The sequence below is a fragment of the Aquila chrysaetos genome, chromosome 6 (assembly GCF_900496995.4).
Source record: "Aquila chrysaetos chrysaetos chromosome 6, bAquChr1.4, whole genome shotgun sequence".
NCBI lineage: Eukaryota > Metazoa > Chordata > Aves > Accipitriformes > Accipitridae > Aquila > Aquila chrysaetos.
The window spans coordinates 29,968,207-29,980,424 of record NC_044009.1 but is presented as its reverse complement, the minus strand read 5'-3'; the positions used below and the strand labels follow the sequence as shown (position 1 = coordinate 29,980,424).

General features: G+C 39.2%; 1 long non-coding RNA gene across 1 annotated transcript; it reads right to left on the bottom strand.

Moving 5' to 3' along the window:
- Positions 1–5,200: 5,200 nt before the first annotated feature.
- Positions 5,201–10,687, bottom strand: LOC115342944. Its single transcript, XR_003923959.1, has 3 exons — positions 10,579–10,687; positions 7,289–7,419; positions 5,201–5,455 (listed from the first exon to the last, which is right to left on the bottom strand). It is a non-coding gene; the product is annotated as an uncharacterized LOC115342944 (long non-coding RNA).
- Positions 10,688–12,218: the final 1,531 nt, after the last annotated feature.

The following is a 12,218-nucleotide window of genomic DNA, read 5'->3' as shown; positions in this document are numbered from 1 at the left end:
AACCACAGAGAAGTGCTATGAGGATGACTGTCACCAGCATCAGTAATGCTAACAAATGCCTGGCATTTCAATCAAAAGGAATGCATGCACTGGACAGAATGAACCAATGGGAATTGATTCCCAACCAGATGCTGTGCCAAATCACTTGAATTTATGCCCAGTGACAATTGTGCAGTAGCTGGAAGTTTGGATGCACATGCCTCATTGTGAGTATGGTCATACTAAAAAGGGTGAATTAAATCAATACAAAGCTGCTTTCAGTTGGATGTGAAGGCTAACAGAAATGTGTTCTAGCTCAAAGCAGAGGAGCAGACAGTGACACTTGTTACGAAACACTAGCTGGCAAACATGACATAAAGAAAAGGCCTGAGGCAGCAGTCTCCGTGTCGATGGGATGTGTATCACTGATGGAGGAAGTCAAGAAGCTACCCTGTTTTCTAGATTCTTCATCTTTTTTGGCAGCAAAGGTGGAATTGGGGGGAAGAGGGGGGCGAGGGGCAGCACCACAGTTGCAGAGAAGCCATATGCTGTGCTCTCTGCTTTACCTTTAACGTAAAGAGAGAAGACAGTGCTGGGTTATTTGGACAAACACATAGAAAAGTAACGGGTTCAGAATCTTCTGTAAATCAGCCCAAAGAAACAGGTTTTGATAGTGCAATGTTTCTTTTAAATTGCTTACCAGGTGCTTTATTTGGGGTACAAAGCTGAGGCCCTCTCCCTGACCTTATACCTTTGATAGAGAGGTAGAGTTGCCATTGTACCCATTTCTATCAGCCATGGAGAAAGAGAACAGATTATCTTGTTCGGAAGTGCAGCCTTAAAAAATAAACATGGATCCTCAGGTATTCAAGCAGTAGAAATTCCCCATAAAATGTGCCTGCTCCAGACATTGCCTAAACCCTGTAGCCAGGCCAGCTTTGAACTTAGAGCCACTCACTTTTACAGCTGCTCTGAGCAGCCACCACCTCCCAGAGAACAGCTGGGGAACAGGGACAGAGAATGAAAGCATCGGTCCTGCAACTCCCCTCCCAGATGGATACAGCTTGAGCTATACCAGTATGAATGAATAAATCACCACATATACATAAGTATGTATGTGTAGATGTAAATATTACATTTAGGTTTATACATGCGTTGGTGTAGTTATATTACCATCATACAAGACATCAGCTGAGTTCCACTTTATGTGGATGTTAATAGATGTAGGTATATTCTGTTCTTCATTATGATCTGCGACGACTTTTCCTTTACCAGGTTTTTCTGTGCACTGTCCTATTTTGTCAATCTGTGCCTTGGCGTCTTTGTTTCTCCGATGAAGTTCTCTCTCTCAAACAGCAAGCTTAGACCTCAGCTCTTCCACCTAAATTATTACAGAAGAGAATTGGTAATTAAGTTTTAACAAGATTTAAATGATATTAAAAACAGACAGTTAAAAGGAGACACTGCCTTGGGCTTTGTTGTAAATTTGTATAATTATTTTTAGTCCTCTGGAGGATGCATGATTATGTTTCTGTATTTATAAAAATAATGCCCTGGAGGGACCAAAATGAATTTTATAGTCCACTGATTTGCACATTAATGTTAGCCTTGTGGTGTCAAATGTATTTTTCAGCAAATAAATGTCCATGACATTATCAAAATTTCCAAAGAATTCTACAATATTTTTGACCTGGATTGATTAATTTTTTATTTTTTAAAAAGGTATGCTGTAGAGACAAAATAAGAAAATCAGCACAGCACAGTAATAAACATACAGGAGAGACATGAACCAGATGAACTAAACAAAACATGTACAGATTTTTAACAGTTTTGGATTATAACAGTTTTGGTAAGTAAGTGTTAAGTAAAGACTCAGGGTCTGATCCAAAGCTCTTTGAAGACACTTGGTCTGAAGATTTTTAACAATACAGTTCTGTACATTTGCCTTCCTACAAAAACATAATCACTGTGAAAGATCCTTCTCTGGATCAAGCATCCTTAGATACTTTTCAGAATGAGAATAAAAATCAGGGATAAAAGATATTACTTGCTACAGCCCAGAATCATAATCAGAGGGTGGAACTGTAATGTCCAAAGTTTGTATCACCAGTATAGTGAAGGCTCTGGTTTAATGGTGGAAGATCATGGATGTAGAGCCATCTCTTCTATGCTGCTACATACAGGAAAGAGTAGTTAGGTTAAGACTTGTTGTTCTCACTTATTAATCTACCCTATAAAATCCTAATAGATTCACGGCTGGTTTTATCCCTTATTTGTCTTGCATTTCATAATTTTTAAGAGGCATTTTCAAACAAGTCCTCTTCCTACAGTGCTAAGAAAAGGTATGGACTTTCAGAGCTTGTCTAGACAACAGCAGAATAACAATAACAATATCGTACTCGTTCAGGATCCAGTCCTGTTATCTATATGTAGCAAAAACTCTTACCAGCAGTCAGTCAAAAGACAATGAACTCAATGGGAGATTTCTTTGTGCATGGATGGAAAAATCATAATCATAGTTAATAGTAATCCATTTTGTTATCAAGATAAATCCATTGGCCTGGCAGTTTATCTCCCTATGGAACTAATGTATTGTCAGCTGAAATAATGTGTTATTATCAGCGCAATAATTATCATTGTAATAATCTTAAACAATTATTTGGATTAGAAACTTGTCGTATTGTCCAAGTTTATGAAGAGAGCTAAATACAAATTTTGTGATTTTTCCGCGCACAGACTGGAGATGAGATGCTTGTTCTGTGCCAAAAATTAAAAGAGAAAGTGCCATCTCAGTGTCTAATAGTAGCAGATAAGGTGAATTTTACAAAAAAAGTTGAGTGTCAGTCAACTGCTGGCTCAGGGCAACACTTGCTAGGCCATAAATGAGCTGATTGCATGTTCAGAACTACAATTTCCATGAAGTCTCATTCAAGGAGATATTAATGATCACTATTTAACTGTGACAAAACGGTGTCACAGAGGGAATATATCCCTGACACTCTCCACCAGTCCCTTGCAAGCATAACTCCTGATATGTGAACTTTTGCCCTATGTACACGTTAGCCAGAATGTTTAAAGGAGAAACAAAAATACTTAAAAAAAAAATTAAGATAAAAAATGAGCAGTGAAGGCTGAGTAAAATGTTTCTGTGATGCTTCAAAGTTGATTGCCAATCATGTATATAATCTTAGAGACAAAATGAGGAGGTCTGAAAAAGCAAGCACAGAAAATTCTTGTGTTCCTTTTTTTTAAATCAAGAAATCTTTGGTGGGTTACTGAGATCATTTGCACTTGGAATTTTGTACCTACAATCAACTGCAGGAAATAAATTACAGATATGATTCTATAGAACTTGCCCTTGCAAAGTGCTAAGCATCAGCTTTGAGATGAAAGGCAGGCAGGGGTTGAAAACACCCAGCTCCTTGGAGTACCAAAGATGAAGAGAATGAATGACGGTATTGGCAATGGATCAGATCTGAGCATGCAATCACTGTTCTGCAGGGTAAATCACAGCACATGGCACAATATTTATGCTAGCCTTGTGGTGGCTATGAAAGGATAGGCTGTGAAACTACCTGATCCAGTATGAAGCCTGCCAGGCAAAACTTCTCTTAAAAAATCTTTGGCTAAATTTGAGCTAGCAGAGTGAATTGTACTGGTATGGACATTTGTATATACAAGGTTGGAATATTTTTTACTCAGAATCAATGCCACAAAACCATATTTAATGTTTTGTAGTCCCATGATTTATAATATCTGCCTACAGACAGAAAAGTATACTTACTGTTAGTAAAATATAATTAGCTTTTGTTTGCAGTGTAAACCTTCCATAAATAAAGAGTAAAGCTTGAGGGCAGGACCTATTCACCTTCAAGGGTTTGCCAAAGATCTAATGAGGTTTACACATACAAAGTTATAAACAGTACTGCATTTAACAAACAAGAAGTATTTGAAAGAGCTACCAGTAGAGATGTAGCTCATGATCTTAAAAAATAATTTTCCAGTTTTTCTGTTTTCCCATGCTTGCCCTGGGGTTCAAAGTAAATTCAGAGGCAATATTTTTGCACATACACTATCCCGCTTTATCAAGGAGACAGTGTTTTGCAGGCAAATGTTCAGAATTGCTACCTGCTCCAATAATTTTCTTTTTAATTGATGTTAATCATTGGGGATCAGTTACTGTTTGGCTTGACTCTGTGTGTGTAGCAGGGGAAAGATGAACAGAGAAGGGATGAAGAGATGGCCAAAGGAGCCTTCCTTGTCTTCAGTCAACCTGCAGGAGAAGTCAATCACAACTGTAGTGCTCTGGGCCAGCCCGTTGTGCCCCTCTGGGACGGAGTACTCCCAGCAAGGGCACAGGGCAAGAGTACTGCCATTGCCACAGATGGGCTCAGTGCGCTAAAAGAGTGGCATCTGAGTGGCTCTAAAGGTACTCCAAACTGAGGAGGAATCCCAACTCTTTGAATTTGTTGAGACAATGTAACTCTGTCCTGTCCCTTGTTCTGGGTTGCTTGCATTGTGAACTGCTTAGTTGTAAGAGAAGTGAAGGTAAAACTGCTGCTAGGGTTATCTTTGATCTACAGAAAAGCAGCATCACAAAGAGGCACAGGAAATCAGATCACATACAACAGTGTCTGTGTACCTGTGCAGCCACATTGCTAATGTAATACTATAGAAAGCTGATTTATTACCAACATCTTGTTCCAGGAGTTTGTAGCCCTGTTTCATACTTTGAATGCCTCATTATACAGAATCGGCACCTCTGGACTCTTCCTTTTCTGGGTGGTGTCATTTTGAAGTAATACATTATCAGTTTCCATCATCCAGTGATGCATTACCAGAATACACCAGAAAAACAGCTGGCTCAGTCTCTCAATCCTTGGCGTCCAGCAACAGCTGACTGTGATGATGTATTACATGAACTCTTCAGTCTATCATTGTAATACATCAAAACAAGGCACTGGTCTGAAGGTGTATTACTCAAAGAAAGGCAAAGCTGAGTGAACCTGTCCAGGAGAGGAGTTCTGGTTTAATTACGGAAGAGAAGTTACAGTACAGTGCTCAGAGAAGGTTTGTTAGCTTCAAAATTTTGGTGCATTGGTAAAATACAATTTGCATTCATACAGATGATATTACAGGAGAAGGTCACATTGTTACTCAGTTTGGAGGCAAGAGTTCTGTCAGAATGTTGCAGTGTGCTGCGTATCAGAGAACTGCACATTTTATAACTGAGCCAAGTGGGATTTGAGTTCAACTGGTAAACATAAGCACCAATTCCTATTCTTTTCACTTCTTTATGGAAAACACAGACAAGAACCTGATATTTGAGTGTAGTAACTGAAAGCATCCCACCAGCGGGTTCTCACTGCTGCCTCTTTTGGTGGCACTCTCAGCAGGTTCTGGGTGATGCTGTGAGTCTGCAGAAAAGCAGCAGCAGAGAAAAGGGCCTGAGGCATTGGCAGGGAAAGAGCTGGAGCTGAAAAAAAGAAAAAAATAGAAATTGAGACAATCACCAGCAAATTAATATAAAATATTATTTAATCAAATACTTTTCATAAGAGCTTAATTTACTGTAGCTATTTACACCAGACTTCACCTTGCTGGATGAACAAGAACCTCCCATTGATCAGGACTGCAGACTTGCCATAGGACTGTCTTGGCTGTTAAACTGATGGCAAATCTATTTCCTCCTCTTGGGTCACAAGGGGTGCAGTAGAAAGAGTGTCTACTTTTCTCTCTCCATATAACCAGGGCTTCCATTCTGTTCAAAAGACAGGAAATGCTCCCAAAATGTTCCCTCTGGATTGGATTCACACAAAGACTTAGAGTATGAGCTGCATTTTTAATCTGCAAACCCAGTGATGACAGGCAGGGCATCATATGAAGTACAATCAGTTAGAACTAAGGCAGCAAAAAGTCCACTTGCCTCTAATGCCAGAAGTATTGTTTCAAAGACTTAGCTGCCTCACCATTTTTCTGCCTATCTCAAGTTCCAGCTTCTTTTTAATGGGGCTTACGATAGCTCCTTCAGTGTATGCTACTGACTTCACATCCCACTGTTTTCTCTATGTCCCTGCAATATTAGCTTCTGTGATCCCTTCCTTCTCCTGCTTGTCATGCTACAATGCACTCACCTTTATATGCTTCCAGTAATGCCCTTAGAATTGAACACTTTCCTGATGAAAATTCCTGTAACCTTACTTCAGCCCCTTTCCATCTTTTTGCTCTATCTATATAAAGTAAACTTTGGTTGGTTTGATGCAGATAAACATATGCTAAAACCAGGGCATAGCATGATATTACTTTAATCTGTATCTTTTTTCCTTTCTCTGTTATTCTTCATTGCAATAGAACAGAACAGAACAGAACGGAACGGAACGGAATAGAATAGAATAGAATAGAATAGAATAGAAAAGAATAGAAAAGAATAGAATAGAATATTTCAGTTGGGAGGAACCTGCAATGATCATCTAGTCCATCTGCTCTCTATCTAAAAGTAGAGAAAACTTTCTGAGTGAGAGCTGCAACATCTGAATTTACACTACTAGCAGAAAAAAAAGAGAGATTAAGTTCATCGTGAACTGGGAAACTGAGGGACATACATTTTTCTGCCCCATGTTTCTGTTCAGTAGAAGCAGCCAGTATCTAATGTTCTTCAGCAGGTATTTGAGAACATAAGTTGATCTGAGATAGGGACAATGGGCAGCAGTTGGTTTAGATAGCACAGTGTATTATAAGCATCGTGAATCAGACATACATGAGAATGAACTTTTCACCAATGTGTTATATTCATCAGGACAATTTTAGCTCTGTGTTATCATTTACAAGAAGATCTAAACAGTCCTTTATTTACGAAAGAAATGGCTCACATTGATACACATGACAAGAGCCCCTGAATAAAACATGCAGCAAGAACAGATTACAAGTGGTTGACATCCTTTGCTGCAATATCTCGCTGTACTGGTGGTGTGGGAGGGTGAGAGTGAGGATTAAGGACAACAGAGAAATGGGATGACACATGTAAACACCAGTTACAAAATAGGAGGAAGGAGAGGAATTGATTACTGGATGATATCCCATAAGGATGCCTCAGTTGAGGGGACAGGTGAGACAGCTGCTGAGATAAAGTGTGCCTCAGTAAAAGGATCTTCTGTCACTAGCTTGCTGGTTTTTAAAATATCAGTCCTGCAGAATTCACCTTTTCAGTACAATGTGAAAGAGCAGCTCCATAGCGGCATGGCCGCCTGAGGTCTGTGCCCTCTTTGTCACACAACACAGGAACTACTGTGACCTTCCCAGTTTTCCTTACCGACGCAGTGACTCCATCTGTCCCAGTAGATAAGAACTTGGAATTTTTCACAGGAACGTAGAAATGCAAGTACATTATAAGAGTCAGAAATGCGGTGTGGTTAGCCATTTCACAGTATCACCTTCCTGGCACTGAAAGCAGAATAAACAGGAAGTAACAATAGGGTACTGTTTAAACACATTGTTCAAGAAAAATCAGCAGATTAAGAATTTATACTCTGGTTGCACTTGGAGTACGTATCTTTGTTCAATGGGAATACAGCTGAGCCGTATAACTACTTCTGATTTATTGACTGAAAGGGCCAGATTTGTCCATGATGACCTGATCTAGTTGAAGATGTCCCCTCTCATTGCAGGGGAGTTGGACTAGATGACCTTTAAAGGTCCCTTCCAACCCAAACCATTCAATGATCTATGACTCAGGCCTACCAACGTCAGGCCACACAGTGTCTGGTGGAAACCTCACACAGAGCTACAGAGCAAAGCTGGACATAACCAGCCTTTGGCCACTAACCCTCACCTGGTCCTTGTGCTTCACCCTTCAAATTCTGAAAGGAATAATCAGGAAAAAACAGCTGCTGAAAAGTGTTATTGCACTTCACAGAGAAAAAAGGCAAAGTATCTATGTGGAGTCACTTCAGCCTTCCTTAGACAAGACAAGAAAGGACATAAGGAGAGCTTTTGGAAGAAGGAATTCATTGCTCTACTTCTTCCTCTGGTGGATATTACCAAAGTATGACCTCGGACAGGTGTTATTGGGATATATGGAACAAATGATGTTTTGATAAATTCTTACGGTTACACTCAGCAGCATTCTTAACCTGCAAAAAGTGTACCAGTCAGTCTGTGAACTCCATGGAGGACTTAACATATACCAGTGAATTATACAAGAATTATACAAGAAGCTCCTGTATATTGTGACAATAGCCAAAGCTAGGGGCCAGTTAAGGATGTCAAGAGATTTGACAAAATCATATTTTTGTTACAATCTTTTCACTGTTTTCTCTAATTGTCTTATGTGACTTCAGGGTACATGTGGTTATTTGCCTAAACTGGTACCTAATACCGCAAGTTTTCCAGAACATAACTTTTCTGCTTCCAAGCACCATGCTCCCACCAAAATAGTGATAAAAATAGTGGTTACAGTGTGCAACTGTTTACACATATGCATAAATAAATCCATTTTAATGAGCTGAATGAACCCATTCACTAGCCCAAGGCACACCCATCCTGTGGATCACTTTTAAGAGGCACATAGAGATGATAGACTCAAACCCTAAAAATGTTCATACAGCTGAATTTTGTCCTGACTTTTAGTAGCCAGTGAATTCAAGACAAAAATTAACAAATCAAGGTCGACTACCTCGTACATCTTCTTTCTTCCAGGAACTCAGAGCAATAAACCCTCCAGAGAAGGTCACTGTTTTTTTAACCTCATCTAGGAATCTCCTTGAAGTTAGTGTGGCACTTGATTCTGGTACTCTCTGCAATATCGGTGCTCCATTGTCATTTAGTATTTGGACAGCTGAGTTGCTATATTGTTCTGTTTCTATGAAAATCATTTCTTGTGTTGACTACACTTATTCTTTTCATTTCTATATTATAAATAAACTTAAGCTCATCAGGGATATTATTAGTAACTTATTGTTACCTTTTTCAATGTACTTTGAAGACCAACATTCCCCAGCCGCAAATGTCAGCATATTAAGTGTCGTTCAGACATTTGAACATAATATACTCTGTTTCTAAGGCTTCCGTTGTATTACTAGTATGATAATTATTACAGCAAATGATAAAATACTGCAAAATTGTTTTCTCCCCCCTTAATAACATAAATAAAAGGAGCAATTAATTTCCTACAATAAAAACAGGCAATACAATAACGTACAAATGTGGAGTTTCTTCATTATTGCATCAAATTGCAAAACGGAAACATATAATTTCAAAAGGCTCATAAGCAAAAATGGAAACACAGCTGATGTTGCGTCAGCATGTAGTACAAAACCATGAAGCTTGCACAGCTCACAGCTAGTCTCCTCAAATGAACCAGTTAACATTTCTAAATGAAAATACATAACACAAAGAAGCTTCTCCTTTTTTAAGGCCATACTTCCAGAATTTAAGGCAATTTTCCAGGATGTCACTTCTATATATCCATCTAATACTATAAGCTTATAGCATCACCAGTTATTTTAAAACCTTTCTATCATGTATAGCTACGTCTGTAGCTTCATTGCCGCATCTTATGACAGATGGCAATAATGTTTTCAAATGGAATCAATGTACTTCAAAACTGATACACCTCCCTCTACACCCCATATATTTACCAGATCTGTTTTAAAACCCTGTTTCTGCACTGGTATTTTGGTTTGTTTGGTTTTAGGTTGCTGAGAAAAGGTAACACATTTTCTTTGACATCTCATGCAATTTTACAAGTATTCAGGGCACATTCCCTGCTTTGCATGGAAAATGTATTTGCACAGTTGTCAGAATGATGGACAGGGGGAGAATGATAGGAAGGAGCACTGATCTTTGCTTGTTATTACATACAATAGCCCAGTAGGAATCATGATGTGTTGGTGAGACAAACTGTGTCCCATTCTGGAACATATTAAGTTTGTCTCCAGGACACACATGACTTCACTAGGGTGTCTAACCTCATTCATAATAGATGCTAATCTTTTCAGGGCTGACTGATGACAGCACTTCCTGCCCTTCACGGAATTAGAGCTGGGTTTTATCAAAGGACTCAAACTGCCTGCTAATTAGACTAATTCCCTTCATCATGAATTATTTATTTCCATTGGTAACCGACCACTGTGACATTAATGGGTTCTGCTCAACTTAGTTTCATACTAATATACACTATAAGTTAAATGTTTAAAAACTCCTGATACTTCACTCCAGGTCAAGTGTATCTTCACATAACTCTTGATGTTTTCAATAAAGTTTTGATAATTCAAGACTGTTAGAATAAAGTGCTCATTGCTAAGAAAGAAAAAGAAGAAAATTAAGAATAATTTTAAAATTCTGAAATCGAGTTGGTTTTTTTTCCCCAGAAATGTGAGGTAATATATACAAATTTATTTAAGATTAATAATAAGAGCCCTCTACTGCACTAATAGGGTTTCAAGGCAATTCGAACTGAATGCATGCCCTCAGCCAGAACATGTCGTGCCTGTGTGTTCAAAATTCTCACCCAGTGCAAGAAGTTTTGGGATTATAGTATCAAAAATAAGTTCTGTACTTAGGTGGCAAGTATTAAATATACAAACACAAAATAAAGAATACCTGGACGGACAGCAGCACAGCAGCCCAGTACTGCAGGGTGGAGAAGGCCAAAGGCAGAGTGTGGGTCATCAGTGAGATGGAACTGGGAAAAACACAAAGCATCACTCTGGGATGTCTTAGCAGCAGCATCTGAGCACGACACCAGAGGTCATCTATGCAATACGTACAAGGTCTCAGCAAAAGAATTGATGGCTGTTTTTTGGCATCACTGTTCAAAAGTTATATTGACAACTGAGAGAAAATCCATGGAAGAGCAACTAAAAACTAGAGCAATTTAAAAAACATGACCAATGGGGAAAGACTGAGAATAACGTTTAGAAAAGAGATGAGAGTATGATGACATCTTCACTTATGCAGAAAGGTGTTATGGTTAGGCTGGTGATCAGTTTCCTCCATGCCCACCACAAGCAGGACAAGAAATAACCATTTCAGTCTGAAGCCATGAAGAAGCTGAGAAATGAGGAAAGGTTTCCTAGCTGTAAGGACAGAGAAGCACAGGTCCAACCTAGATAAGAAGGTGGTGGAATTGTCAATACTAAAGGGATTTTGGCCCAGACTAGATAGGCAGATGATTGTTAGGAAAGGTTTAGGTGTCTGTGAACTCAGCTCAGTCACAAACCTATTTTCTGTGGCACAAAGAAATGTCAACTCAGTTACCATAACATAAATTTCTCATACAAAATTCTTCTTCAGAATTTTGCTGTTTCTAAAGAAAAAACTCCTACTGAAAAGTTGTGATTATTTGGGTATTTCTCAATTATAAGAATGTCTATTTTAGGAGCATTCTATAGAGAATAACATTTCAATTTTCTGTAATTTAACCATTGGTCTTTTCCACTGTCATCACAGACATTAAAATTGACTTTCATGCAATTAATTAATGGATTTTTTTGTGACTCATGCACAGGATAGTATAGTTCAGGCTGTGCATTTTACAATGGCACTATTTCCTATTGTAGTGGGTTGGCCTTGGCTGGATGCCAGGTGCCCACCAAGCCGCTCTACCACTCCCCTCCTCAGCAGGACAGGGAGGGAGAAAATAAGATGGAAAAGAATTCATGGGTCAAGAAAAAGGCAGTTTAATAAAGCAAAAGCAAAGTACATGGGGAAGTAAATGAAAACAAAAGATTTATTCTCTACTTCCCATGAGCAGGCGATGTCCAGCCAATTCCTGGGAAGTAGGGCTTCAGTACGTGTAGTGGTCGCTCTAGAAGACAGATGTTGTAATAACGAATGTCGCCCCTTCCTCGTCCTTTCTCTTAGCTTGTATTGCTGCGCAGACATCATATGGTATGGAATATCCCTTTGGTCAGTTTGGGTCAGCTGTCCTGGCTATGTCCCCTCCCAGGATCTTGCCCAGCCTCCAGCCTACTGCGTGAGGGGGCGGGGGAACATTGAAGAAAGAGCCTTGATGCTGTGTGAGCACTGCTCAGCAGTAGCCAAAACACTGGTGTGTTACCAACACCTTTCTAGCTACCAATACAAAGCACAGCCCTATGAGGGCTGCTATGGGGAAAATTAACTCCATCTCAGCCAGATCGAATACACCTATTTACCTGAACTCTTTGAAGATCAAGAGACAACATACCACTCGGTCATTGAACCTCTTCTCTTTCAGCAAAATCTAAAGACTTTCTACA